Raw genomic sequence first — 24,834 nt, 5'->3', positions numbered from 1 at the left:
TTTATGCTCAAATAAATTTGTTAGTCTCTAAGGTGCCACAAGTACTCCTCATTCTTTCTGCTGATACAGACTAACTCGGCTACCACTCTGAAATCTGTCATCGTTTTAGTTTAGGGGCCCAAACTCCTCGACGCTCTCAGATGGATCAAACTCTCCTCCCAATAGTGGAACAAAGAAGACACTTCACATAGCATATTGTTATTTGTTAAATTATACTCAGCACATCATTATTTGTGCTCACTCAGCCGTGGGTGAGAAGCTAAAAGAAGACAATCCCTGCCACAGGAAGCTTACAGTTATAGGAAACAAGATGTACCACGAAGCCAAGAGAAGGAGTAATATTATGGTACTTTATAAATATTTGAAATAACATAATCTGGTTAAATGTAGATGCTGCAACTTTATTAAAATCCCTAAAACCAATAGGCCCATTCCCCACCCCCATCTACCTGGCATGGATGTTCCAATGCGGATTTGAACTGGTCACCAATAGCCCTGGGTTCTACTAACCTGATGATGGGGATGAGGGTGATACACCCTTGCTAGGATCCTGGCTGGAAGCTAAAGACCTGTCCCACTCCACTCCTCCACAGACGAGATAGGAGAGATTATACTGGGGGAGCCACACGCTGCATGAGACAGCTCTCCCTACTGTGGAATGTTGGCCCATGCCCAAGCAGCCTACTGAGTTACAGGGACCTCACATAGGACCCCTTTTCCCCACCAACCATCCTGCAACCCACTAAAGATGTGACAATGTCATTTAGCCCCCCAAAACTGGATCTCTGAGATACCAGATGGAATGTGAAAACCCCACAAAGAAGTTTGTCAGTTTCACTAGATGCTACACCCCAAACAAAATTTGGTGATTAGCCTAGCCCCCAGCATTGTAGGAGATCCAGTAATTAGCCATGCACGGGGAAAGGTGGACTGGAACAGAGCCCAAAATAACTACTTGCTAGCAACAAGCAAGCAGAGGCAAAAATGGCTATTCCCACAAGTAGGAGCAAGGAAAAGCCACCCCTCTCCCCTTGCCCTGTCAGACAAGACCCAATCAGCTGACCTCTCTGGTCAGGGTCAGAGTCCTTTATTTGCATGCCATGTGAGTTGACCTACCTACTGACCTGGGAAGGGAGGGAACGAGAAAGGAGAGTGTCCTCCCCTTTCCCCCATATATACATGTTTCAGGGAGAAGGAGAGGGAGCGGGGAAGATCATGGCCCAGACTCTTCTGCTTTGGGTCTACCCCTGTCCTCCCCCATTCATAGTATGGAGGTGTGTCCATTGCCTCCACATCATCACACCCTAGCTAGTGAGGTGAAAGTCACACCCTAGCTAGTGAGGTGAACATTCATTGGGTTTACCTCTTGTGGGCAATCCTTTAAGGGGAATTTTGATGTAGGGAATTTCCAGTCCCCCATGTGGGATGAGCCCGTATTGGGGCGCTCTACTACTCCCCTCACATTCTGCCAGCAACTTTACATAAATTCTTCATATACTGTGTAATAAAGAACAAGGTATATCCATTACTGCTTGAAACTCCCACTGTAGCTGTTTGTAGAATTGTTTGTTTCTAAATGATCAAGTATAGTAGTGGCATATTTATAATGCTCTTTGCACTAGGGCTAGCTGGAAACCAAGAATTCTATTTCATGAAAAATTTAGAGGTTTAAGTGTTTGGATTCATTCCACTTTGGGACAAAAATTGAGACCTTTTGAAACTTTTTTTTTTGTGAAAAAAACAGAGAGACACCAACCCCCAATGAATATTGAATTTTTTATATGAAATGGAACAGCTCCAACAGGAGAGATTTGAGACAGACCTGTACCAGAACAGCCAATAAGCCATTGGGGTACAGGAGACCCTGATCTGCCTGAATTGCAGCAAGGACTTGAATCTGGGATTCCTGCAGCCCAAGGAGTTACCTAACCACTCAACAACTTTGTATTCTATGGGTGAAATGGATACGTTTCCACAAAAAAATTGTTTTTGTCAAATCATCACATTCAGATGGGAAAAGCGTTTTAGTGAACTCTTTCCAACCTTCTCTATGTTGAACTGCTAGTTGTAAACCATTGAGAAAGCAGGTGAGTGGTAAGGGAGAAGTTCATAACTTTTTTAGTCCTAGCTATTTTATGATAAATTAATTAAACTAATATGTTGTCATGGTTGCACCTACATACAGGCACAAAAAAACAATCACTGTCTAAGCAGCGCAGAGATTTGTGAAATTGTAAACAGAGGTTTCCTCCATGTGGACTAAGCTACCCACTGACTAAATAATGAGGAGTTTAATTGCTAAATTGCCAATAGTTGAAAGGATGCAGAAGAGCTGAGAGAGGGACTGTGAACTGCAGTGTGGAAGCTGGGGAAGCCAAATGGGCTTAGTGCAAAATCTGCAAGATGTTAGGGACTGCAAGATGCTGAGTTGTCCCTGGTGACTTATAGCATTTGATGGGGAGGGACGGCACTGGGCGGACAGTCAGATGAGACAGCCGGGTGATGGGCTACTGTTATTCTATGTCCTTTATTTTATTTTACTAATCTGACCTAGAATCAATTTAAGAATAGTGGCTTTTTAACTACATTTTAAAATGGTTTAAATTTCTGGTTAAAATGGTTAAACTTTCAGGTTTTTGTATTGCAGTAATTTCACAGTAAAACAAGATTATTTTCACTAGATCTGGTTAAATAGATTTTGTGTTCAAATATTTAGACATATTTACTTGATCTTTGTCTCATTTCTGCCCTGTGTGAATATTCTAGCAAAACAATGTTACTAGGAGGAGTGGTGCCCAAGTCAGTGAATGTTAGGGAACTTTTGTAGGAAGTCCATTGAGTGAGTGGAGGACTTGTTGGATGGTTTAGAGGATTAGCAATGAGATACAATTTCATCTATACTGTAGGTTGATAAAGTAACTAGAAACAAAGGCTATGAATGACATGATTTAAGCTTTCCTTTAATTCTGTCCTAACTGGAAGCATAAAGTATTGGAAATTTTGGGAGACTCATGAGAATTCCATCCCAAAATTTCAGATTCAAAAGATTCTATTTAGGAAATTACATGGCTGTCATCACCTTAGCATTTGAACACCTTTTGCCTCCCCTGTTCTTGGACTGCAGGGTGTCTGTGCAGTCCCTCACCCAAGCTAGAGCAGCCCCAAGAATTGCCAGGATCCGGTCTGCCCTGCCTATGCCTCCTCTCACCTCTGCTTTCTTCATGGAGCTTGTACCTGCTTCCACCCTGGAATAGGCTCTGTACCTGGGGTTGTTGTGGAAGTGACAGAGAGGTAGCAATCAGACATATTCCCTGGGAGGGATTTTTGCCTGCCGTAAGTCCCCTTTGCACCAAGCTATCTGGTGATACAAGCCATAGCACATCTGACCTCATGCTTTGCCCAAGGCTCAGGAAGTCTGTGGCTGATCTGGGTATGAATCATGAGTCTGTCTAGTGCCTAAACCAAAAGTCCATCTTGCGAGGAAAGAAGGGTTCAGATATGATTTAGATTAGTGGTCTGAACATATGACCAGGAGCCAAGAATATCTGATTTTTAATCTTTGCTCTTGTAGAATATGGTACTTGGACTTTTTTTGTCCCATTTTTCCTACCTGTAAAATCCTACGTACTTGACCCTAGTTTCCTCTATTTCAATAAATTCAAATAAATTCAAGCTAATATTAATTTTAATATGTATATAAATGTTTAAATATTTCTTTCTACATTAGATATTCTTTGTTGTAGGACTTCATTAATGTTTTCCTGAAAATCCAGATATGCCATGGAAGTGGTATGCTGAAAAAATTACAATTTAGTCATCATATCTATTGCCTGACCCACTTTTAGCTTTGTTGGTGTAGTCTCTTTGTTGTCTGAGTGCTAACTAAGTTGATCCTTTAAAGTAGGTTCTGCAATGGTTCCCACAGCTGGTAATCAGTTTTGCTGTGTATAATTTCCTTGTAGATTGTGTTTAGGTCTTATTTAATTAATGGTATTATGATTGTTACTTTCTATTTCTTGGGCATCTCTCTCCAGCTGAGTGAACTTCAGGAAGTCTATTTCCTATTGCCTTTCCTTCTCTGACATGGATGTGTATTGTCTGGACTTTTCACTCTGGCAAATCTGAAACGATATCACCCCGGAAAAGCTATTGCTGATATGAACGGCACACTTTCTAAATTCATGTATTTCATCCTTTAAGCTGTGCCACTATAAGGTCCATAGTATAGACATAGCCCTAGTTAACCCTGCTCACACATTCTAGGAAGTGAGATGGAAACATTTCATTTGTGTAAAATCTCCATCTCCTGCATATTATCTTCTAAATCTTAAAGTGGTGAACCAAAAAGCTCAGCTGGTGTGCAGTGACTGCCACTTGTCACAAACATCACAACTTTCTCATCTTTGCCTTGTGATTCCCACCGCTTCGCCCCCTGGCTGCTTGCTGTATCCAACTGTTCTCCCTCCTCTTGTACTTAGACTGTAAGCAATCTGAGGCAGGGACTGGCTATTGCAGCACCAAGTACTGGCTATTGGAGTTAGGACTGCTAGATGCTAAGTCAATACGAACAAGAATCTTTACTTTCCATGTCTACCTACCTGTGCAGGGCCAGCCCTAGGCTTTTTGCCACCCCAAGCATGTGCTTGCTTTGCTGGTGCCTAGAGCCAGTCCTGTACCTGTGTCCTATACAGAATATGGAATATGCAAGCCTACTTCTGTCAGCTGAACAGTTCTGCTCTACAGGAACTCCTCACTTAAAGTAGTCCCGGTTAAAGTTTTTCGTTGTTACGTTGCTGATCAATTAGGGAAGATGCTCATTTAAAGTTGCACAATGGTCCCTTATAAGTTGTTTGGCAGCCATCTGCTTTGTCCACTGCTTGCAGGAAGAGCAGCCCGTTGTAGCTAGCTGGTGGGGGCTTGGAACCAGGGTGGACCGGCAGCCCCTCTATCAGCTCCCCTAAATTCCCTATGCAGCAGCCACCCAGCAGGCTGTCAATTGCTGGCAGTTCAGCTGTCCCTCCCCCCACTGCCATGTGCTGCTCCTGCCCTCAGCCTTGGAGCTGCTCCCAGGAGCCTCCTGCTTGCTTTGCAGGGGAGGGGGAAAGTTGGGGGCTAATGTCAGGGTGTCCCCCTGCCCCTTATTCCTACCTCCCGCTTACCCCTTCTACATATAGAGCAGGATGGGGACAGGACAGGGCTCAGGATGGAGAGAGCTCGCTGGCTGCAGCTGCTGTCTCAACTTCCTGATCTTTTTTAAAGGCAATGTACTTAGCATACTTAAAGGGGCAATAAGAAAAAGAGTACTTGTGGCACCTTAGAGACTAACCAATTTATCTGAGCATAAGCTTTCGTGAACTACAGCTCACTTCATCGGATGCATTCACTGAATGTTTCCACTGAATGCATCCGATGAAGTGAGCTGTAGCTCACGAAAGCTTATGCTCAAATAAATTGGTTAGTCTCTAAGGTGCCACAAGTACTCCTTTTCTTTTTGCGAATACAGACTAACACGGCGGCTACTCTGAAACCTGTCATTATTAAAGGGGCAATGTGCATCTCTATCTCTCTCCCACACACAGGGTGTGTGTGTCTGTCTGTGCCTGCCATGCTGTCTCCCCTCCCTCCATTCCTGCTGCCTTGTAGAATGTGAGGCTACATTAACAACATGACAGGTTTCAGAGTAGGCGCCGTGTTAGTCTGTATTCGCAAAAAGAAAAGGAGTACTTGTGGCACCTTAGAGACTAACCAATTTATTTGAGCATAAGCTTTCGTGAGCTACAGCTCACTTCATCGGATGCATACTGTGGAAAGTGTAGAAGATCTTTTTATATACACACAAAGCATGAAAAAATACCTCTTCCCACCCCACTCTCCTGCTGGTAATAGCTTATCTAAAGTGATTACTCTCCTTACAATGTGTATGATAATCAAGTTGGGCCATTTCCAACACAAATCCAATGTACATTGGTCAAACTGGACCGTCTCTACATAAAAGAATAAATGGACACAAATCAGATGTCAAGAATTATAACATTCATAAACCAGTCGGAGAACACTTCCATCTCTCTGGTCACGCGATTACAGACATGAAAGTTGCGATATTACAACAAAAAAACTTCAAATCCAGATTCCAGGGAGAAACTGTTGAATTGGAATTCATTTGCAAATTGGATACAATTAACTTAGGCTTGAATAGAGACTGGGAGTGGCTAAGTCATTATGCAAGGTAACCTATTTCCTCGTGTTTTTTTCCTACCGCCCCCCCCAGACGTTCTTGTTAAACCCTGGATTTGTGCTGGAAATGGCCCACCTTGATTATCATACACATTGTAAGGAGAGTGGTCACTTTAGATAAACTATTACCGGCAGGAGAGTGGGTTTGTGTGTGGGAGGGGGTGAGAAAACCTGGATTTGTGCTGGAAATGGCCCAACTTGATTATCATACACATTGTAAGGAGAGTGATCACTTTAGATAAGCTATTAACAGCAGGAAAGTGGGGTGGGAGGAGGTATTTTTTCATGCTTTGTGTGTATATAAAAAGATCTTCTACACTTTCCACAGTATGCATCCAATGAAGTGAGCTGTAGCTCACGAAAGCTTATGCTCAAGTAAATTGGTTAGTCTCTAAGGTGCTACAAGTACTCCTTTTCTATTAACAACATGTTAACCCTTGAGGGTCAGTCAAATGCTAGTTCATTATTTAGCAGTAAGGCATTCCCCAGGAAATATTCCACCCTCTAACTTCACCATCTCAACTAAGTTTCACAATCATCATTCTTGTGTACAATATTAAATTGTTTGTTTAAAACTTACACTCTGTGTATATATATATACATAGTTTTTTGTTTGGCAAAAAAAATTTTCCCTGGAACCTAACCCCCCCATTTACGTTAATTCTTATGGGGAAATTGGATTCGCTTAACATCGTTTTGCTTAAAGTTGCATTTTTCAGGAACATAACTACAACGTTAAGTGAGGAGTTATTGTATTTGCAACTCATTTGGATTTTTTCTCTCTCAATGTTTTGCTGAAGCCACGTTTCATATCCCTGCATTGCACAAATGTATAGATACTGCATTTAGTGGAAATAAGGGATTTACACATTCCACAATAGTTATTTGAACTGGTTAGCATAATTTAAATTTTGTGCTGAACTGCATACTGTGATGTTGCTTAATGCACAGCTTGAAGGTGTTCACATACCATGGTGATGAGCATGATAAGAAGAGAACAGAAACTGAAGGGAGCATAAAAATTAATTTGCTATATTAATATTGCATCTGACAGTAATTTTGCATATACAGTATCCTCCTAGAGAAGCAAGAACTTTACTTAATATTTTTGAAAAACATGAGATCTAAAATAATCAGAAAACATTTTGTTAATAATTTATAATCCTGATGAATGATCATGATACTCAAGTAACACACCTGCTCTACCTTTAAATTTCCTTTAGGAAATATACTGAGCTATAGAAAAGCAATGCAGATGTAGAACATTTATAAAACAAATTAAATATAATACAATTTACTTGTAATCTTGTATATTTTATAAATCATTGTTACGATTTTCTTGCTGATTTTTTGTGTGCTTTGATTCAGCATTCCAAAAATATGTTTCTCAGTTACTCATAAATATGGGGCCTAGTCAATAATTATTGAATTAATTAATATGGGGCCTATGGAGCTATTCAAATTCATTATTAACTGGGATGCCTTATTGGTTTTTTTTTATTAATAATGGGAAATAGAATGACAAACTACTTGTTACATACACACTTGTGATATAAAGCTTGATTAGTATCCTTTCTCAAACAGGGTCTGATTTAATCACTTACAAATAATAATTGAATAGCTCAGGATTTTCATGGCACCTGTAACCACTTAAATTGAGAATAACATGTGCCTTTTAAAATAGAAATCATTGCTTCCTAAGATGTTTAGTAAAGTATGCCCTTGGTTTACATGTGTATATGTTTCAGTTCGTCATGCAGCTGGAGACCTAGTCCTACTTTGGTGAGTATAATATAGCAGTGTCATCACTTTGTAGTATGACCTGCAGTTCTAAACATTTTGTAAATATAGCTTTCATATTATATAAAGTAGAGAAGATAGCTCTTTCTGTAAGCACTATATTAAAACAAAAAACAAAAAAAAAACTTTACATAAGTAATCTTGATTATTGTTGGACTTAATGATTCCACATGAAGACTAAACTAGAAATTGCTTTGGATAATTTTGAGAGAAAAAGAGCACTATCTCCAGTGCAAGAATGATTTAGTCACAGAAATAGGAATTAGAGTGGGGGGCTGAGGGAAACTATTAGGTCATCTAATTTATCATGCTGCCAATATGGAATTGTTTCCTACAATATATTCTACAATGACTTACTCAACCTACTCAAGTGATGGTGCTTTTGCTCTTCCCTTTAGGAGACTATTCCACAGTCTTATAGATTTCATCATAGAAACATAAGGCATAGACCTGTAAAGGACCTCCTGGGTCATTGAGTCTGGTCCCCTGCTACCACTGGCAACCTTGTCAAAAAATCTTATCAAGCCCCAACTTAAAATTGGATAAGTTGTTTGCTCCCTAGTCCTAATGGACGGCTATTCTAGAATCCTCTGGTGGCTAGAAAACATCTAATTTCCAGCCTAAATGTATTCATAGTCCATTTATACCCATTTGTTCTTATACTGATGTTGTTCTCCCCTTCTCTTCCCTCCCTCATGTTTGCCCTCGGATGCAGTCATAAGCAGTCATAAGTAGGAAATATTTCCTGGCTTTCAGTCTAACTGTTCCTTTGCTCAGTTTGATGTCATTACTCCTAGTAATACCTCCTAAGATCACCTTATACAAATCATCTCCCTCTTTGAGGTAAAATCCTGGCCCCAGTGAAGAAAATGCCAAAATTCCCACCAAATTTCACAGGGTCAGAATTTCACCCTTGGGGATTGTTAGGATTGGAGGAGCTATTCTTAACAACTTGTTTCATTTCCTTGATTCTGTTTATGAAGAATTTTGATATTTACAATTTATTTTGCTTTTTAAAGTACTTGCCCAAAACCTTTAATGAAACCTGCTAGGCTATGGTTTGTTTTGTGAACCATTTTCAATGTGTTTCATGTTTGCTATTTCTAATTGCCACTGATTATTTTATGATTGATCCCTTGGCATTACAGGACATTTCAGGTCACTTGATGTCACATGATATTTCTCCTTCTGCCCCCAAACAAATTTTATTACTTCCTGGCACAAATTTTATTTAATCAGAAAACAAACACTGTTTGGTCACAAAACAAATTTTGGATTTTTGTTCCGACTCATTTTGTTTGGGAATAAAATTCAGCTTGTACAAATTGTTGTAAGCAAAACAAATAATACATTCATAAACATGGTCAAGAAAAACTCAATACTTTAATTTGCTCTATAATTTGTGAAACAAAGAATTCACCCAGAATTTCTGTTTTCATCTTACATATTCCTATCAATAGCACCTTTTGTTACTTGTGATGCCCCTGAATATTCAGCTCAGAATTCACTTTTTAGTCATAGCACATCTATTGTTTACAGGGGCCGGGGGTGGGGGCAATTACTGACTTTGCACTGGTAGGGCAGGTATACAAAATACCACACTGATCCCAAGCATATTTTATTACTAGATATATTTAATGTTTGTTTCCTCATATGGAATGTCTGTTTTCCTCATAAGTACCTCTCTTGTTAAATTATCTGGATGATCGTACGTAAATTCAATGAAAACAAATGAAATTTGAGTTAAATGGAAAAAAAGACTGTTTCCAAAACCCTGAACAAAATCAGGCATCACTGTTAAATGTCTGAATAATGTTTAATTATCACAAAAGAATGATACTTATTGTTAAGTTATATGAATTTGTACTAAATAGGTCACCATACAATAATACACGTGTATTTAACAAAAGAAAAATAAATGATTCCTTACTCTACTTTCTCTCCTTTTTCATGCTTTTCCCAAGGCAACTTGTTTCTGAGAAACAAAAGCAAACTTTAAACATTTAAAGATCCATGCATTTTCCAACATCATGAGGCTTATGTCAATCTAATTCATATCACTCTTCTACCCAATTCTCCTCTTCTCCCCTACCCTATGTGTCACCCTCAGGGTACAAGTAACATCATATCCTGCATCAGAGTAGGGTCCCTGTACTTTTACAAATAATAATTTCTGGCGCATTAATGAAGGAATTTTTTATAACATATGTTATATAAGATTGACTAAATGACCACAGCATTCAACTTTTAAAAGGTGCAAAATTGCTGAGTATTGCATACTGAATATTTCATCATGATAGCTGGTAAGTAACCATGTGTATAAAAGCAGTCTGGTCAACCCGCAAGCTTTAGGATATTTTTTTTGTTAACTTCAGCAAAACTCTGCAGAGCACTTCATAAATACAAAGGCTGGAACCAAAGCAAACAGTATAAAAATGGAAGTAGCATCTTGCCTATCAAATTAATTTTACTAGATAATGAAAAGATCATAAAGCTGAGACACATTTGTACATCTGGAAAGTGGTTGCATATGCTAGATCTCTTGGTTTAAAGGTATTTATTTTAACAACTTTGAGCCCCCATCTTGCTCCTATTAAGCCAATGGCACAACTCCTATTGAGTTCAGTGGGAGCAGGCTCTTTAATTATCAAATGAAAATTTTGAATAACATTGAAAGATGTTATTAAATAAAGAAGATTAAAGCTAATTTGGGTATGGTGTCCTCTGTTCCCTGTAAACTTCACTACCTACCTAAGAGCTCCTTCTAGGCACAATCAGGAACTAGGCACTGTGGCCATTCTGAAAAAGAGGGGCTTGGTTTAGGGGATAGACGTCCAAAGGCTATTTTCAGAATTGCTCTTGTGCTCCCCATGTGTGGAGGTCTGTACAAGGCAATCGAGGCTAAGGCAGGTGTAAGCTAGATGGTGCAAAAAGTGTTGCTGGGATGCACTTCAGAGAGCAGCAGCTGGGTCACATAGATGCAAAATTGTTGACTTACTTGTGTCTAATTAATAGCAAGCTCAGTTCACCAATCCCATGGATCATTTCATGTGTGATGATTTGGGTTATCCTGGAATGCCATTGAATTATCCCCTCTTCTAGTTCACCTTGGCTTAATAGCCCTTCATTAGTTATTTGTAGGTTACCTGAATATTTTCCACACATTGATCTTCTCCACAGTCTTGCTGTGACTCCACATAAAAACAGAAGAACAGCCATACTGGGTCAGATCAATGGTCATCTAGCCCAGTATCCTGTCTTTCGACAGTGGCCAATTCCAGATGTTTCAAAGGGAATGAAAAGAACAGGGCAGTTATCAAGTGATCCATCCCCTATCATCCAATCCCAGCATCTGGCAGTCAGAGGCTCAGGGGCACCCAGAGCATGGGATTGCATCCCTGACCATCTTGGCTAATAGCCGTTGATGGATGTATCCTCCATGAACTTATCTAATTATTTTTTGAACCCAGTTATAGTTTTGGCCTTCACAGAATTCCCCAGCAACAAGTTCCACAAGTTGATTGTGCATTGTGTGAAGAAGTGCTGTACTTTCTTTTGTTTGTTTGTTTTAAACCTGCTGCCTATTAAATTATTTGGGTGACCCCTGGTTTTTGTGTTATATGAAGGGGTAAATAACACTTCCTTATTCACTTTCTCCTTACCCTTCATGAGTTTATAGATCTCTATCATATCCACCCTTAGTCATATCTTTTTTTGAAGCTAGTCTTTTTAACCTCTCCTCATATGGAAGCCGTTCCATACCCTTAATAATTTTTGTTGCGCTTCTCTGTACCTTTTCCATTTATAATAGATCGTTTTTTATATGGGATGGCCAGAACTGCACACAGCATTGGACTGGCAGCTATTTCTTCTCACCAGCCTCTCCTTCTGAGCAGCGTTCATCTTGTAGGAATGGTCCCACAGAATCTAGAGCAAATGCAATTCCGTGATGAGAAATTTCACCACTTCACAGGGGAGAGGCTTTCTTTTGAGACTGCTTCCTATCTAGTTGCTCGCAGTAGCACCAAAAGCACATTCAGCCATGGAATAGCATGTTGCTGTAGGTTGTCAGTCTTTCTAATGGGCAATTTCCCATTTATAGGGCCAATATATATATTTGAATGTATGATTGTAATATTATAATGTGTGATCTGGGTCCTGCTTTACTGGCACCCAAGTTTTTCAAATTTCTGTTATGCAAATTCACAGATTCCCAAGCCAGAAGGGGCCATTATGATAATCTAATCTGGCCTCCTGCATGTCACAGGCCACAGAACTTCAACTCAACTCATTAGAGCAGATCTTTTAGGGAAAAAAAAACCTATAAAATCTTGATTGAAAAGTTGTCAGTGATGGAGAATCCACCATGACCCTTGGTAAATTATTCCAGTGGCTAATTACTCTCACTGTTATAAATGTATGTCTTATCTCCAGTCTGAATTTGTCTAACTTCATGTTCCAGCACTTGGATCATGTTATAACTTTCTCTGATGGACTGAAAAGCCTATTATTAAATATTTGTTCCCGATGTAGGAACTTACAGGTTGCAATCAACTCTCCCCTTAATCTTATCTTTGTGAAGCTTGAGCTCCTTGAGTCGATCACTATAAGGGCATGTTTTTTATTCCTTTAGCCCTTCTTGTAGCTCTTCTCTGAATCTTCTCCAATTTATCAACATCCTTCTTGAATTGTGAGCACCAGAGCAGGATACAGCATTCCAACAACGGTCACACCAGTTTCAAATACAGAGGTAAAATAACCTTTCTACACCAACTCGAGGTTCCCCTGTTTATGCATCCAAAATTCTCATTATTCCTTTTGGCCATAGCGCAGCAGTAGGAGCTCGTGTTCAGCTGATTATCCATTATAACACCCACATCTTTTTCAAAGTCATTGCTTCCCAGGATACAGAGCCCTCCATCATGTAAGTATGGCCTACAGTCTTTGTTCCTAGATGTACACATTTTCACTGAGCCATATAAAACACACCGTTTGTTTGTACCAGTTTATCAAGTGATACACATTGCTTTGTGTCAGTAAGTGTCCTCTTCATTATTTACCACTCTCCCAATTTTTGTGTCATCTGTAAACCGTATCAGTGATGATTTTATGTTTTATTCCAGGTTGTTAATCAAAATGTTAAATAGCATAGGGTCAAGAATCAATACTTGCAGGACTCCACTCGAAACACACTAGTTAAATGGTGACTCGACTTCCTGTTTACATTTTGAGATCTATCAGTTAGCCAGCTTTTAATCCACTTAATGTGTGCCATGTTAATTTTATATCTTTCTACTTTTTTAACGATGCTATTGTGTGGTACTAAGTCAAATGTCTTGTAGAAGTCTAAACATATTACATAAGCTCTATTATCTTTATCAGCCAAACTGGTAATTTCAGCAGAAAAAAGATACCCAATTATTTAGACAGCATCTACTTTCCATAAACCTGTGTTGATTGACATTAATTATATTACCCTCTTTTAATTCTTTATTAATTGAGTCCCATATACCCATTCCCAGGACTGATGTCAGACTGAGGATGTCTACACTGCACACTAAGTCAGTGTGATTTCAAGTGATTTCAAGCCTGTGCTTGGACATCCAGACTGCATTATAAACCTGTGATTACTGGTCCCAGGTCTCACAGCTGTGCTAATCCTTCCATACTGCATTACACAGACTTTCTCCCAAGTCTTGGTGGAATTCAGGCTCTGAGAGCTGCCTTCACTTCCCCTCTAAACCAGGTTGGCTTTTTAACCAACACAGCCTTCTAACTTGATTGTGGGATTGTGACTTTGGGGGCATGTAGCAAAGTGTTCTTAAATAATTCCCAATTATCATCACATTTTTTTATTTAAAATCTTCCTCCCAGATTATTTGATTCATAATTGCTTTCTGAAACTGGCCCTTTAAAACAGTCAACTATATATATCTTTGGTTTAGGCTTTATTCTGTTTGCACATTATAAATGTGATCTAGTCATAATCACCTGTTTCTAAGTTACCATTAATTTTAGCTCTGTGATCAGTTCCTCTTTATCTGTCAATATGAGGGCTAATATAGAATTCCCCCCATAATAGATGCAAATCAATTTATGAGTTATGAAATTGCCATCTATATTATTTAAAATTCCAGGCATGTTTTAATACTGGCAGCATGAGAATTCCCACATAAGTCACTCAAATTGAAGTCCCCCATGATCGCCTTTTTTTCCCTACACAATATAGATAGGTTCATAAAGAAAAGGTCCTCCTGTTCCCTAGTGTGATTTGGTGGTCTGCAGCAGACACCTAATACTAATACTCCATCTTGTGCTTTATGTGTTAGGACATGATTCATAAGTATTCGTGATCATTTTCTTCTGAGTCATCAGTGACTCAGAACAGGTCACGTCATTCTGACAAGTGCCATTCCCCTCACCATTTACCCCCTTCGATATTTCCTAAAATCAATGGTGTTAACATTCCAATCATGGGAATCATCCCACCAGATTTCAGTAATACCAACTAGATATAATCTATGCTCAATAATGAGTGATTCTAATTCCTCTTGTTTGGTACCAATATTCTAGCATTGGTGTATAGACAATTAAAGAATTTCTTCTTTTCACGTTTGGTTCCTTGATTAATTTTGTTCTCAACATCTCAGTTTTGTGCTGAGGGTTCAGATATTCCCTCTTTTTCCCTCTCCTTTTTGCTACTCATTTAACATGCTCCTGCCTACACTGTGTGGCTGAGGGTGTGTGCATGTCTTTGACATCTACATAGCATGTCAGGAACTGTGGAGGTAAAACAGGCTGGAGTTTCTCATATGGGTAAATGCTCACCAGCATGAAAGCAAAAGTAGCCCTAGGGTGTCAGGATGGCCATACGACTTTCCCTTATAGTTCTGATTTAAGGAGTGATTTACTAACAAACATTTTAGAATAATTAATTTAATATCTGACCCCAGTTATAACAGACCAAATTTTTCCCTCTAGTATTTATTTTTAAATACATTTTTTTAATTTAACCTCGCTGGGTCATTAACTCTTTCTAAATTTTGCTGCCATGAGCATTAGTCTGCAAATGTGAATTGACTGTATACATAGTAATTTGGTTCTTTCTCCATTTTCCATGTCCTAGTACAGGTTCTTTATACTCAGCATTTTGACCAAGCCCCTTTAAAAACATAGTGGTTGTTGCTTCTGTGCATCTCTTTTTCAAAACAAATTGCAATTTCCTGTATTTAACTATGGCCTCAGTAAAGTCAACCTGTGGAACTCCTTGCCTGAGGAGGCTCTGTGATCAGTGAAGGCTAGGATCACAACAGGGTTTAAAAGGGAACTGGATAAATTCATGGAGGTTAAGTCCATTAATGGCTATTAGCCAGGATGGGTAGGGAATGGTGTCCCTAGCTTCTGTTTGTCAGAGGGTGGAGACGGATGGCAGGAAAGAGACCACTTGATCATTATCTGTTAGGTTCACTCTCTCTGGGGCATCTGGCATTGGCCACTGTCAGTAGACAGGATACTGGGCAAGATGGACCTTAGGTCTGACCCAGCATGTCCATTCTTATGTTCTTATGTTCTAAAATTAATAGATAACTTCTACATTCTTCACACAGTGCTATTTTATGTTTACTATACTTCACTAAAGAATTTCCCAAGGAAATTAGATATTGGTTATTTTCTTTTGTTTTACCATATTTTATCTTCAATAATCAAATCCAAATAATCCATTGCATAACTATTATTATATAAAAAACCACCTATGATTTAAAAAAATGGAAAAAAGTAAGACTAATAATTAAGACCATATCTTATAAGATGAATTGTATGAACCAGAACTATATTTTAATTCAGAACTTGTTTTTCGCTTTATGACTGAGTGGTAGCAATGTCAATGAATATATCAGGACAGACTTTCCTCTTTAATGCACCCCAGAAGAACTAAGGACTGAATATGACTCTGTAAGCCCAGGGTAAATGTGCCCTTGACTACAGATCACTAGGATATGTTATGAAAAAAATATTGAGTTCTTCATTCAATTAAAAGGTCACCCTAACCTCATTTCATTCTTAAATGCAGAGGACAGTTTCTAAGGTACATAATGTAATTTCCCTGCCCACAAAAGCTATGTTGCTTATATAAGAAACTAATTTCCTGTTCTAAATACAAATTTCTCCAATAAAAAGGTGAGATTCACATTAAAAAAAAACCCATAAAGCAACGTCTAGCACATTATACTCCTAAATCTAAGCTGTTCATATGTCCAAATCTTTGAAAATAGACAGAGAAGCACATAAAAAACTATCCACATGACACATAAATAAGTGCTGAAATTAACCAGGTGGACTTACCCTGTAATTCAACCATACAGAAGATGGATTTAAAATGTCTACACTCAACACGATAGCCTGAAGACAGCCATGGTTAAAATACTACACCGTTAAGCAGAAAATAAGAACAACAACAAATATCTCACCATTTTATTAATCAAAATTGTTACTTCTTTGTGGGGGGGAGAAGTGCTTTAAGCCCTTCTCCCGACTATTCTATAGGACACATATGGAAACAAAGAAAAATATTAGCTAGCCCTGAAATAATGTGTTCAAACCATGACAGCAAAAACCTTGTTCAAGCTTTTCAAACACCACAAAAATATTCCATCTCCCAACAACCACCCTGTGCAAATGCAACTCTTGGCATTTTCAGACAGTTAAACAAGCCTTACCTCAGGACTCTGTCATTAATATATTTTTGCAGAACAGGCATGTGGTTCCTCACACACATGGTTTACACTATTAAACTGAAGCAGCTACCAGTGTTGACATATAATTTGGCAGAAGAGCTCTTCAGCTCATCCTTTAATCATATTAACTGTGTTCCTTTGACACTCCCGCTCTTCCGTTCTCAGCTATGCAATTTTTTGATAGTCTTATGGTGAAAACATCCATAAGGGAGAAAAGAATAAAACAATTTAGTTATTATGCAGTTTATTCTCATGTGGCGCCGTATAAACTCCACAAGAACCAATTCATGAAGTTTCCTCTATTGTAGGTGTGTGTTGTTCCTCTATTCTCCCCTTGCCCTATCACTTGGAAACCTTTAGATTTCAAAGAGCTGTTCCGAGGCACCCTGCCTTCACATAGTCACCCATGATGTAGTCTGTGAATACAACTCCTGAAGAAGTCCAGGGTGTTGGGGGATCATTCATCTGCTGCTCCAGGACTTCTGGTGCACTTAATATTTGAGGGTACAGTGAATTATATTGTTGTGCTCTGCAAGTGGGGGTGGGAGGAGAATCCATCAGAGACCTACCACCTCTAGCCCCATCCCTATCTCCAGAATTCCAGCATCACAGAACTACTATTGGGAATCCATAGGGTTCGGCAAAAGGAGGGAGCATGCAACACAAGTGACAATTTTCTTCTTCTGCAGCTCCTGGCCAGGTTCCTGGGCTTGAGCTCCCCCTGTTTGTGGAAGCAGGGAAAAGTGTGTAGTCCTTTGCTGAAATTTCTCACCATTTCATTTTTTTTCATCATAACTCTTACTCATTGCACTCTTTCCTCGGCATGGGGCATAGTGATCCTTCCACTCTGGCTGTTCAGAAAGTTTCTGGACTTAACAGAGAGAAATGTGTACTACAAGAAAGACTTGTTTGAAATGTGTCAATTGTTCCACAAATTCCCCGTTTCCTCCCTACCCCCCCCCCCCGTACTCCTAGAAGGATATGCCACTTATGGTACAAAACACATACAGTGACAAAGAGCCATATGTTCCCCTTTGTAGGAAACATACAGAAAGAGCTAAAACCCATAAAAATCTACTACAAAAGTAGGCAGCACAAACCAGTGAATGCGTGTCACACAACCTGTAGCAGGTAGTTACTGTGATAGGGCATCTGTAACTATGGTTGTGTCCACACTGCACACCACTGGTGGTGGCATGTAGGTTATGTGTAGCTATACGCTGCAGTGAGAAGCAGGCTGCATGCACACACTGCTGTTTGTAGCTCCCTGCTGCTTGCCCCCTTCCGGAGCCTTTCTCCACTGACAGAGTATTTCCTGGCAGCAGGGAAAGACTCCAGCAGCAGGGAGGCAGCTAAACATTCCTTACAGTGTGTAAAGTACACACACTTCACACACCCCTGCCACAGATATAAGTAGCAGCGTAGATGGGAGAGGCACTGCTTGAGCATGCAGAGAGCCATGTAGGGTACATACCCTAAAGATTTGGGTGTGTCTTTACTTGCCTAAGCAGTGCCTCACCATCTGCACTGCTATTTATATCTGTGGCAGGGGTGTGTGAAGTGTGTGTACTTTACACACTGTAAGGAATGTGCAGTGTACACATACCCTAAGTGAAAGCATACTGTAGTGGGCATAATAATAGAGGATGGAGAGTCAGGACATCCATGTTCCTTTGCTGGTTCTGCCACAGACTTAATCTGTGACCTTGGGCGTTTAACAATCTCTCTATGCTTCAGATTCTTTACCTGTAAAATGGAGTTAATTCACCACTAATATTAAATAACATTGATTTTTAGTCTGCTTTTTGTACCTTTGGGAGAAGGTCCATGCTCCCAGTTTGTGGGTGATCATTCATGTTTAAATTTCAACTTTATGTAGTTAAGAGTAGCTGCATAAATATACAGACATCACAGTTGTCAGCAGGGATTGAACACACAATCTTCAGCCTCAAAGCCATAGGCCTCTACCACTTGAACTAAGGGAGAATTATTCATAACTTGATTATTCAATCAACTTTTCAAACTTAGTTATAGACAAACGCTCCAATGATTATAACTTATATAGCAAGTTTTATGTTTCAATCTTTAGCCAGGATACATTCTGCTTAGGATGTGATTCTCCACTTGATTCCATGCAGGGAGATGCATGCACTTATGCAGAGTCCCACTTACTTTAATGGAGCTCTATATTTGTACACTAGTACTCTGATATGCAACATAGTGAAGGATCAGGGGCTTAAATACTATGTTTCGCTAACAGTTGACACTGGTGTTATTGAGTGTCTTAAAGTAGCTGAATTAAAAGCCATCTTTTGATGTAGTGTCACTGGGCAATAACTTATAGAACCTACTGTACTTAGTTCTACTGAATTGCAGGAAGTTATGTTTTCTATGGTCTTTCCAATCTGTACTGACTTCCAGTCCTTTGCTGTTCAATAATGTATTATAATGGATAGAATCCTATCCTGTACCAATATTCTAAATAGGGAGAAGAGGGCTGGGAACTTATTTGTTATTTTTCTACCCTAAAAGTTGAAGGTGTTATTGACAGCTTTGGGCAAATGCCTAAAATAGAGTTGAAGAAAAATTACTTTCTCTACTTGTACTCTTCACTTTAAAAAACCTCATACCCTATACCATTCAGAAAACAGCACATGTGCAGAACAGCCTTCCTTCACTATTTTCAAAATGCCCTCTACCTCTGATTTTCAGTGCTTTTTGAGAAAGCTACCAATACTTTATTGTTTTAGCTTGTCTAGCAAATACAAACATTTGCTTAACAATTTCAAGTGCCATTTAATAGCTGAAAAGAAAGAAAGCTGATATAAAAATCTAGGTTTAGATGCATCACTGTTCCCCTGCTGCACTGAATGACTTATTGACTAAAATTCAATGCCTGATGCATTATATGTAGTTAAGTATGTGTAACACAGATATGAGGTAGGTTTATTGTTCATAACTCTGCCCAGTTAAGTATTGCAAGTCCCAGCATTTTTCACTATCGAAAATAGAAGCTGCATAATTATGATTTCATCTAACATTTTCCATAAGAGCAATATTTCAGGTGAGATTGTGCGTAGCAGTTTTATGTCCTTTAAATAACTGTTGAAGTGTCAGCTTTTCTGGTTAGACAATCTTTGCAGTTTGAGGATGATCTGTTCTGTGGAATGCCTAGGTGTTACATAGCTGGTAACACTGTCAATCAACTCACAGGAAGAAATAGTTCTGCAAAGCTAGAGTAGTTGTAATGACAAAAGAGAAATGTGATGATAAAGGTGGAGTAAACTTCAGAAATGCGTCCTTTTGCTGTGCTGCTGAACATTTTAGCCATGTAATTTGGCATTTCAGAGACAGTGTTGGATGACAGATTAAGTGATATAAAAGTATTGATGTTCCTAAACAAGCAGACACATTAGAACAGTTAATACTTCCGTAAAAAAACCCAGATGTTACAGAACAAATCAGGTCTCCTTACCCAGAAACACATCACAATGATGATTTGAACTCTATCTTCTGCCTGTGGCAATATCACTAAATATATATAACATTCTTTGAGATTCCTGCTGACTCTTAATATACCAGCTGGTGTCCTACATTGAGAACATCTGCAACTTGCATCCAGATCTCTCAGTCTAGTACCAGTGATGGCACTGCGATTTTTACTTCCACTATAAACAAATTACACAGTGTAGGACACATGGTAATAGACGTTGGTTGGATGGTTCCTCTCCTGTTCACAGTCTCCTCTCCCATCCTACAATCACTTAATTGACATCACTGTAGCAACCCTTGCTTCCATGAAAAGTAATATTAGGCAAATATTTAATGTATTCAGTTTCTATTACTTTGATTTTATGGCTGGAAACAAAGGGGAGTCCATAGACTACCAGAAAATAAATGCCCAATGCTTCTCAGGGGACCCAGACACCATGGTGTGAGAAAAGCTACTATAAATAAAGTATGGTATAAATAATATAGGTTTGTATTCATTTAAACAACTTGATACTGCATTTGTACAATTTAACTATGTTTTGATCTTTAACAATGACTCTCTGACTGTGATTGCAGGGGAAGTGACTTCAGCTACCTCAGTCTTAACGTCATGCTCAAGCACATTAAGAGCTTTCAGCCATTCTTTTAGTACTAGCAACATTTTGATTTGTAGAAGAGGCTTGAGTTGTATAGTACAAGAAGAATATAATACTCAAAGCCCCTTGTACTGTGCAATACAGTAGATCTAAATTATATGACAAGGCCACGGGAATTATATGACCAGGCCTATCATGGCCAAGAACGCTACACCATCAGCCGCCTGCTGCCACAACTCCCTCCCTTTCAGAGATGGCCTACAATAGCCTTGCCTGCAGTGCTAAGTTAACCCCCAGATAGCTTTTACAATTTAGCTCTAGCTCCCTTTCCTCCCTGAGGGGCTTACTGCATCTTCTGGAAGTAGATTGTGGCTAGGGAGCTGCTGGAGTTAAAAATGGGCAGGGGGAAGGGCTATATACACTTGTCCTTCAGAATTCCTAAACTGAGCAGACATTTTGGAATACTGCAGGGCAGGGACATTCCAATCTGCAGAACTTCCAAGGTGCACAGCAGGGGCAGTCACGGCAGGTGCCCCTACTATCTTATAGTGGAACTCTCAAGGCATGCAGGAGGGAGTCTCTCTTCTGCCCACCATAGGAAGGTAGCAGCTGAAGAAAGCACCTGTCTAGAAGTGCTCTCAAAGTTGGTCAGAAAAAGAAAAGAGAAGGTCAGGCACCTTCTCCAAAAGCCTCCCCCCTGCTGCCTGCATTTTCTTTGGCTTCCTTAACCATTGTGTGGTCCTCTCTCCACCATCCCACAAGGTCTCTGGGTCTGTCATTTCTGCAGCACAGATAGGGACAGTTATTCACACAACCACATTGTTTTGTATTATACACCAGGGACCATACTGGAAAAAATAGCATTACTGTCCTAAATTCCATCTACAAAGCAACCTCCACCTTCTTGAAACACGAAAACAAGTCACGGTAGATTTTTATGTTCATCCCTCCACATTCTTACATGCTTTTATCAGCATGAAATAGTCAATAATATTGACACAAACTTCTGCTCTTATATTTCAGAAGTATCAACCCCTTGAAATGGAGAGGTAATTCAGATGTCTCTAATGGATGTTGTTTCAAACTCACTGCGGACTCAGGAAGAAAGAACTGAATTGGATACACTTGTGTTACATTTTAAGGTTATCTTTGCCATTATATCTGCTAAAGATTTTTTTTTAAATGAAAGGTTAGATTCTGAAGCAGAAGATCACAGCCTCCAGAAAAAGAACCACTTTACGAACCCACTGTAAGCTGTCCTAAATATTCTGCTGCTAGATTGGTTTTTAACATTGTAAAACATGAAATTAAGACAATCCATTATTTTGCATTCTACTTATCTAAGGCTGATTAGTGCAAATTTATTTTCACACAATTCAGTCTTAGACATAACCACAATCCAGGCATAAGTGATTTTGTATGACAGTGAAAATAATACTGCTTTTTAGTGCAAAAATAAAACTTTGCACTTACACACATCAAAGAATTTTATGTAACTTTTGGGTGATATAGCATTTGCTTCACCACTTCTCTCCTAGTGCAACACATCTCCTAGGGAAAAGCACATGGAGACCCAGATTTCAGTCACTGAGGGTTTTCAGCAAGGATTGCAGAGGGTAAACCTCCCCAAAATCAAGTAAAAAAACCCCCAAAGAATGAACTTAATTCTGAAGTACAAACTTTATAAAACCTTATAATGATACAAAAACATAGTAATAGCTTAATTTCTACTACATAGCAAGGGTATTTCATAATCCATATACAGTTATACATAAATATAAAGAAAAGAAAAAAATAGTCCCTAAACAAGTTAGTCCCTACAGAAACACAGTGAAAAGTAACTCTGAGTTCCAAAAGCTTAGGTTGAGTTCCCCTGGGTCTCAGTTAGAGTCTTTGTTCATCAGTTCTACACAGTCTGCTGAGTCAAAAGCTCTGCAATATCTTCCTTCTTCTTGCTTGTGGAAATCTCCAACTGAAACCCAGCTAGACTCAGTTCCCTCCTCTGCTGGAATAGTTCAGTTAGCTAGTCAGTTAATAAATTAACTAACCAATCAGTATTAAGTATATAAATTACTAACCCTGTTACAAGAAAAATACAAAACTAAGAAAATATAGATGACTTTTTCTCCATCATCACATTTAAATAACAGTTGATAACCACTACAGGTTAAGGCAATTTGACCAAAATCAAATAACATTCAAGGTATACGATTAAAATGAAAGAAATTAGTTTTCCCTCCCAATTTCTCATTTCTGTAGCTAGAACTGCCAGGGCCACTCTGCTGGAAAGTTAACAATATCACTAATCTGAAAAATGCTTCAGAGGGAAACCAGCCTGCTTCTGCTCCTGTGGCTGAGCTTCTCCTAACCCACACAGGTCACATGTTTTCTTGTAAAGCAGCTGTCCCAACTACTTGCCCTCAGTGGATTCCATTAGTTCAGCTACAGGGAGCCTATTGAGCATGTCCAAGACGACCACATCTAGTTCCAGAAACTTCTGGGCATGGAATGCTAATTGCGTATCTGCCTACCAACAATGACCCAGACACAACTCATTCCTCTCCCCGTTCTCCTCTCAACATATCTTAAAGAGATCTCTCCCTATTCGGCATTAGGTTACCCTTACAGAAATCAGTGGAAGGTACTGGAAATAAGTGATACATCAGGGTCACTCCTTTCACCAATTAAATGTAACCACTGTTGGAGTAGAAGATGGCAGCTGTTTAAGAGTGCACACCAGTTCTATACAACTGTTTAGAACAGGAAGTGAAGAAGAACATTGTAATTAGTTGAAGCTGCAGGGGAGATTAATGTAACAGAATCTAATTACCTGACTTGGAATTTGGCCTATACACCAGAGTTAACACCCTTGTACTTAAGAAAAGTGGTATAGAACTTTAATTAGCACAACGGTTAAGGTCTTGGTTTTATGCTGCAAAGACAGCAACTCCAGCAGCACAATGGAGGGGAAAGTGCCATCTATTGAAGAATCAGCTCTTCTTGTAGACAACAGATGCTAATTGGATGTCTCTTATCAGAGTTCTGAGCTGCCCCAACCCTGCTCAGCTGGTGAGAGCTGATGAGAGCAGAACACAGGGTGGTACAGCTAATAGCTTTACTGTAGAGTCCCAGTTCTTTAATGAACGGCAAATATGCAGGTCTTAATAAATAAGAGCCTTATGCTTATGCTTGGAAACTGAAACACATTATTTAATTTTTGCTCTCTCTCTGCAACAGTGAGTATTGAGCTACCATTATTAATAGAAAACATACTTGTGACAGAGGACAAAATTGTAACCTTTGATGTAAGAATTAAACTGACAAAGCCATTATGGAAGAACAACCAGTCAAAGTACGACAGTCACAAATGCACAACTTTTAAAAGCTGAAAAGAGCTGCCAAGGTGTCAAGACAGGAGAAAAGCCAGCATAATTAACATAATCTATTGGGACGGAAAAAAGCAGAATTTGTTTTTGGACAATTACAGATTAATAAATGGAAGTGTCAGTTTCTGTATAGTTATTTCTAAAGCACCCATTAAAATGTACTAAAGGCCAAAACCTCTGAAAGTCTCTGGCATATTAGGGCGCGCACTATCATTATTTCATATTTCAAGTAATTTTATTGTCAATGATAGCAGTTATAAACGTGCAAGAAAATGTTTTCCTCAGCAGAACCACACCGTTTGCTCTACCGAGAATATTTGTGCGGCTTTCTGACAATAACCCACAGGCAACCATTATTTTAATTTTGCACTATTGCCAGTGTACACTTTTTTCCCCGAAGATAGACAGACACACACAGAACAATATCACAGAATACCGATTTAATTCTTCACCAACAATGAAGTTCACGGCTGTGCAGTGGATCAGCAAAAGGTGTATGCACCATCTAAGTTCAGCTGAAGCCCTATTTTTGTACTGGCCTCTGCACATGGGTGAGTTTTATCCCAAGGTCCAAATCCTGCTAACTCTCAC

The 24,834-nt window shown here is 39.2% G+C and overlaps 1 protein-coding gene across 3 annotated transcripts in view; it reads right to left on the bottom strand.

Annotated features, from left to right (window-relative positions):
• The window catches only part of ZNF804A (zinc finger protein 804A), a 234,080-nt gene that overhangs the window by 23,352 nt on the left and 185,894 nt on the right, over positions 1-24,834 (bottom strand). The window contains exon 2 of one of the 3 annotated variants that reach the window (XM_084642681.1): positions 9,965-10,009. The exons of the other annotated variants lie outside the window; for them this stretch is intronic. The gene's annotated coding sequence lies outside the window, so the exon portion shown is untranslated. The remainder of the gene's footprint in view (positions 1-9,964; positions 10,010-24,834) is intronic. 3 annotated transcript variants of the gene reach the window in all.

The sequence above is a fragment of the Lepidochelys olivacea genome (assembly GCF_965140295.1).
Source record: "Lepidochelys olivacea isolate rLepOli2 genome assembly, chromosome: 11".
NCBI lineage: Eukaryota > Metazoa > Chordata > Testudines > Cheloniidae > Lepidochelys > Lepidochelys olivacea.
Note: the sequence above shows the minus strand (reverse complement) of the source record. Positions and strands in the feature narration are given on the sequence as shown.